Below are 6000 nucleotides of genomic sequence, written 5' to 3'. Positions count from 1 at the left end.
ACAGCTTGGAAATAGATATATCTTTAAGGAGCCCTGGTAGTTCTTGTTAGTGGAAAATAATATTAGGAAGTTATATCTGGGTGGTAGATGTGCATTTTCTACTGGGTTATTACAGTTTCTCAGGCATTTTAGGGGCGAGCTAAAACACATAAATTTTATTTGTTTTAGAAGGAGAAAAATAAGTTTTACCTTTTCATGCCACCAGGAGAGGAGTCCATATGGTATTGTCCTCGGTTCCTGTCAGAAAGGCAAACTTTCATAATGTTCGAAGCCCTTGATGTACTGCAAATGAATGAGGAGGATGTGCTTCAATTCCTTGCTGCGGGAACCTACTCAGGTGGCACCAACCTCGACTTTTAAATGGAACAGTACATCTACAGAAAGAAAAGTGACGGCATCTACAGCATAAATATGAAGAGAACCTCGAAGAAGTTTTTGCTGGCGGCTTGTGCCACTTTTGCCACTGAAAATCCGGCTGATATCAGTGCCATGTCCTTCAGGAATACTGGTCAGCCGGCTGTGCTGAAACTTGTAGCTGCCTCTGGGGCCATTTCTATTGCTGGCCACGTCATTCCTGAAAGCTTCACTAACCAGATACAGGCAGCGTTCCGCGAACCTCGACTTCCGACGGTTACTGATCCCTGGGTCGAACCCCAGCCTCTCACAGAGGCATCTTAAGTTAATTATTTTTCTGTGTAACACGGACTCCCCTCTGTGCTTTGTGGACATTGCCACCCCATGTAGCAACAAGGGGAGCGCCCTCAGTGGGTCTGATACGGCCGCGGCTGGTCCCAGAGGTTCTGCGCATGTGCAGCACCATCTCCCGCGGGAACTCACGGGAGTTCGTACCTAATCTCTCCTTCCAGAGAGATCCTGAAGAGATTGAAAAGAAGGAGCAGGCCACTGCTGGAAATTCTGTGAGGAAGGAGGACTTTCAGGGTGAATGGACCTCTCTAGCTCTTGAGTTTCCTGCTACCCAACTCGAGGTTGCAGACTCTGAAGGCACACGGGTGCCCTCTGTGCCTAGTCAGCGTTTCTGTAGTGAAGTCTAGTCTGCAGTGCCGGCTGCTCAAGCCAAGTGGATGGGAAAGACCGCTAGTGGTCTTACGTTGTTCTTCCACAGGATCTTCAACAGAAAATGGAAATATAAAGTTGATGGAAAAGAATATTTCTAAAAAAGTAAGTAAGTGAATAGATTCCAAGTTCATAATACTGATTTCCCAAGTTTAACTGGAGATTATAAGTATTTTGTTTAACGTATTTGATTTATATCTTTATCTTGTCTTTTATACTGGAAATGTCAGTTCCTAATGACATAAGTGTAAGTACTTACATGCTTTAATCTACTCTGTGGGTAGTGGAGTGTGTGTGTGTGTGTGTGTGTGTTTATAATACTTTTAGAATTATCTCAACATTAAACTTAATAATAGGACCACTAGCTGCTACTTAAAATTTTGTGACCCTTTTTTCTGGTCCCACTTAAGTATATAAAGGCAACATTCTATTTTGAAATTCATTGAGATAAATATCTTTGCCATCATGCCGCAAATTTGATATAAATTGAGGTTAGTGAGTTTCAACTTGTCTTTTATTTTAGAAATTGCTTCACTTTTTTCTATTTTATTTAATGTTATCTTTTGCATGTATAAAAAATGAAGATGTGTTAAGGTCAAAACTATAAAACAAGACACATGAAAATATCTAGTTTTTATTCTTGTTCTTCCCATGTCGATGTCGCGATACCATGTACACATACACACCATATGCGGAGAGAGCTGATGGCTACTCTGAAGCTTTATTAAGTTGTACAGCCTTATATAGCAAAGAAGAATGACAAGGGAAATGGTTAATAGGCAGCGTCTGGCTCAAGGTCAGAAGACCCTTTATGTTTTGGTAAATCATGTTTGTGTTGGCACCAGCGAGCCTTACAACTTACCAGGGTGGAACGTTGAGAAACGGCTGCTTCACAATATTCTTCTTGGCCTCAGGCGGCTGTGCCTGTCTTAGGTTGCCCCCCTCTGGGGATCTAACCCATCCTTGGCTAACCAGCCTTCTCACCTCTGAGTCTGCAGCTTTTTGTAACTTGTTTACCATTCCAGCCCAAGGCTCATTCCTTTGTTCCCACAGTCAGGGGCCAACATTCCCACTATTTCTCTTTTGTCTTCTCCAATTTAAAGTTTACTATTTCTTTTAATTAAGTTTTGGTTTATCCTTTCATTGTTTTTTTTTTAAAAAATATTAGCTAATATGTTTGTACATGTGTATGAGTGTGTGTATGAGTTCCCACACTTTTGTTACCCAAAAGGTACCCTAAAGGGTGTGACATATTTGTTTCATTCTTTTTTACAACTGTTTTGCTTTTACAATTACTAGGGAAATAAATAGCATTGTGCATAAAGTCATTTCATGTTTCTGTGAGTATGTTTTAGGAATAGATTCTTAAAAGTGGGATTTCTGGGTCAAAGAATAAATGCATGTGTAGTTTTGCTAATTAATAATTTGCTGATGTCAAATTCTTAGAGCTGGTACGGTTTTGCATTTCCATAAGCAATGTATGAAAGTGATTGTTTTCTCACAGTCTTAACAGAGTATGTTATCAAAGTGCTGTGTTTTGCCAAGGTTAGAAATGATACATCAGTGTAGTTTCTATTTGTATTTCTCTTATTTTATATATATATATATATATATATATATATATATATATATATAAAATTTATGTAATTCATGTGTTTAAGGGCCATTGCTGATTCTTTTTCTGTGAACTGTTTTTCATATCATTTGTCTATTTTTTCCCTAAAGTGTTGGGACTTTTTCCTTTTCTTTTTTAGAAGTTCTTTATGTAATAGCAATATTTGACCTCTATGTGTGGTATAAGATGCAAATATTTTATCCAACTTTGTCATTTGTTCCCCTCCCTCCCTCCTTTCCTTCATCCATTCCTTCTTATTTATTTATACCATGTTGTGTTGATATAGGGTATGGCTATGATCACATGGCTTGAACCAGAAAGGACAGATAATGCTACCCACCTAGCACGAATGCTGGCTCCTGATCTAACCATGGGAGGGACTAAGTTTCCCATGGATTAGTGATGCTTAAAAGCTGCACAGCTCATGTGTGAGGACCTATGTCCAGAGTCTGAGGCCTAGCCTGAAATATTTCTTCATTGCCCTGGAATTTAGTGGCAACAGAAAGCATGCACACCTGTTATTGCTCCTATTTCCATGGGTTTTCCTTGATAAACATGGCATGTCTGGTGTGTGGGCTTCTAGCCAGATAGATTTTATACATGACAACAGGGATATTAAATACTGATAATGCCTGGATTAGTTTCTATAAATTTACTTTTAATTTTATATTTGTTTCATTTCCTCTGAGCTGCTTTTCTCATTTCTTGGTTTTTTGTTTTGTTTATGTGGAGATTGAGCTATGTTCATTTTTTTTAACATATTTTTCCTTCTATTGGTTTTGGACGAAAATTACAGCAATTTTCTTTTACTGGTTATAGTTGATAGATTATCCTGAATATTTATTTAACACAATTTAAAGTTAATAATTCAAATACCTACTGACCAATGCAAGGACTTTAGAACTCTCTTACCGTCCCAGTTTTGATATGAGTTATATTGTATGGAGTATTGGCCCTTTTTGGAATGCCACATATTAGAGTTTTTGTTGCTTATTTTAAGTGGAGAGGATATAGCTCAGTGGAAGAGTGCGTGCATAGCATGCACGAGGTTCTGGGTAATTCCCAGTACTTCCATATAAATAAATACCTAATTACCTCCCCACCCCTGCAAAAAAAAAAACCCAAACAAAAAATAATTTTTAAAAAAATTCTTATTTTATATGGAAAATACTTGTTAGATGTGTCTACATTTTTGTCTTTCATTTTCCCCATTGTCAAGCATTCTTATCAAATCTTCTGGAAGTTCCTTCACTGCAGGCTTATATATGGTAAAATCTCTCTGTTTTCATGTATTTTAAACTGTTGTTGTTTTCTTCTCCTTTTTGAAAGACAGCTTTGCTAGGCACACACTATTAGGCTGATAATAATTTTTTTCTTCCACAATTTGAAAATGATATTCCCCTATCTCACTTCCATCATTGCTGTTAAGTATTTGTTTTTCATTTGTTTTGTTTTTTCGTGAGTTTAACTCTCATTTCTCTCTAGTAAGCTATCTTTTCTAAGTGCTTTTTAAATTTTTCTATTCATCTTTGGGATTCTTCAATGTTACTCCAAATGTATCTAGGAATCGATTTCTATTGCTTCTTGACTATGCTATATTTAGTGTCTATGCTTTCCAACCACCCGTTCAATCTTCATTTCCTTGCAGTTTCATCACTCTTCCAATACTCTCTTCAACCCCATCACTCTGCCAAATTAGCTCACTCAAGTCACCATGCTCCACCAAATTAACAATACAGTGTCTTTTTCTTAGTACTTGACCTTCTTTATACTTTGTTTATCCATTTGTTCTTAAAATCTTTTTTCTTTGGTTATTGGATGTGGTAGGCAAAATTCTAAATATGCCTCCAGCCCTAGATTCCTCCCCCTTGATTATTCAAACACTAATCTAGGGATTGTTGTGAAGGGATCTTGTAGATGTAATCAAACTTTCAGGTCAGTTGACCTTAAAATACAAAGATTATCCAAGTGGGCGTGACTCAATCAAGTGAGCCCTTTAAAACAGAGTTTTCTCCAGCTGGTTGAAGAAAGGGAAATTAGAGTGATTCAAAGTGTGAGAAGGAATCAACTCACCATTGCTTGTTTAAAAATGGAGGGGAGGGTAGGGTAGCACCTGTGAAGGAATGTGGGCAGCCTTAAGGTTGCAGAGAGAGGCCCCTGGCCAACAGACAGCAAGAAAATGTGAACCTCAGTCCTACAGCTGTAGAAAACTGAATTCTGCCAACAATTTAATGGGCTCGTACCCAGATTCTCCCCAGAGTTTCCAGATAATAGACCAACCTGGCTGATACTTTGCTTTTAGACCATGAGGACTTGTGCCTTGCTGGACTTCTTACCAACATAACTGTGATGAAATAAATAGGTGTTGTTTTAGACTGCTAAATTTGTAGTAGTTTGTTACATAGCATTTAAATGCTTAAAATTTTGCAAGAGAGAGAATCTTTAAGTGCTCTCACAACAAAAAAAATTTCTTTCTTTCTTTTTTTTTGTTTCTTTTTGAGAAAAAGTTTTTAAATGTGGAGAGGTAATTTTAGGTTTATTTATTTGTTTAATTTTTTTTTAAATAGTTACTGGCAATTAAACCCAGGACCTTGTGCTTGTGCATGCTAGGCATGTACTCTACCACTGAGCTATACCCTTCCTCCAAATAATATTTTCAAAAAAGCATTAGAAAATTAGTATCCTGGGCTGCCACACTCCTGGCTCTCCTCTGACCATTATGACCACTCTGTCTCTGGCTTATCTTTTGGATTCTCTTCCTCTGCTTGATCCTTAAATTTGTGTGTTTTCTAGAGATCTTCAGTCAATTACTATCTTTCTAATTTTGTCACTCAGAACAAGACAGTGCAGTCAATGCAAAAGTTCTTTCTCTTTCCATCTTCATTACTTGAAGAGGCAATTGACCTCGTTGTGTTGTGTCTAAATAGCATTTGCAAATTTTGAGTATTATCTCATAATTCTTCAGTTTAAAGAAAAATTAGGGTTAAATATAAAGAAAACAACCTTGTAACAATGTTTTAAATTTCACACTAAAACTTCACTTACAGTTTAATTGAATCCATAATTTTTAAAATTCTTCATGTCTGATTTCTTTTCCAGCCCATTCTGCCCCTATTGCCTGTTTGATAACATGTAGAATTTAACACTTTTATTATGACTGTTTGTTGGTTGTTTTAAGTATATATGTCTCCTCTTCCCTAAAGGTGAAGAATTCTTAGGTTTTGGGGGAGGAGTTTAGAACCTCACCTGTTTTGAACCTCACTCCCAAAGAGAGCACAATTCTGGGAACATTATTAAAGTATATTTAATGC

General features: G+C 37.1%; 1 pseudogene; it reads left to right on the top strand.

Moving 5' to 3' along the window:
• Positions 1-261: 261 nt before the first annotated feature.
• Positions 262-1052, top strand: LOC102541693 (small ribosomal subunit protein uS2-like; annotated as a pseudogene).
• The last annotated feature ends 4948 nt before the right edge of the window (positions 1053-6000 follow it).

This window comes from Vicugna pacos, chromosome X (genome assembly GCF_048564905.1).
Source record: "Vicugna pacos chromosome X, VicPac4, whole genome shotgun sequence".
NCBI lineage: Eukaryota > Metazoa > Chordata > Mammalia > Artiodactyla > Camelidae > Vicugna > Vicugna pacos.
This window is presented reverse-complemented; position numbering and strand designations above follow the sequence as displayed.